This window comes from Gigantopelta aegis, chromosome 15 (assembly GCF_016097555.1).
Source record: "Gigantopelta aegis isolate Gae_Host chromosome 15, Gae_host_genome, whole genome shotgun sequence".
In the NCBI taxonomy this organism is placed as follows: Eukaryota; Metazoa; Mollusca; class Gastropoda; order Neomphalida; family Peltospiridae; genus Gigantopelta; species Gigantopelta aegis.
The window spans coordinates 2,628,525-2,628,874 of NC_054713.1; positions in this window are offsets into that span (position 1 = coordinate 2,628,525).

Here is a 350-nt window from a genome sequence, read left to right on the forward strand (position 1 = left end):
ACCAAGTCAGGGCCTGTAACAGACTGACTGTTGGTGTTTACAACAGTGGCTGTTTGTTCGTTGTGTTCTTAGTACATTCCACAATCAACTGATCGAAAAGCGGGACTATTTCAGTGTTTTTTCTTCTTCATATACACGCGTATGCCCGTAGGAACGCCTTTGGGAGTGGGGGTGGAGGGCACTAACGGATCAGGTACAAACTCTATATCAGATTTTGGTTACAATGGCAAACATTAATGTGATAAAAAAAAACCCCACAAAAAACAAAAACAAAACGAAAGGTTCCCAAGTGGGGGGCACGTCCCCCCTCCCGGTTCCTACGAGCCTGCACGTGTATATTACACATTTAC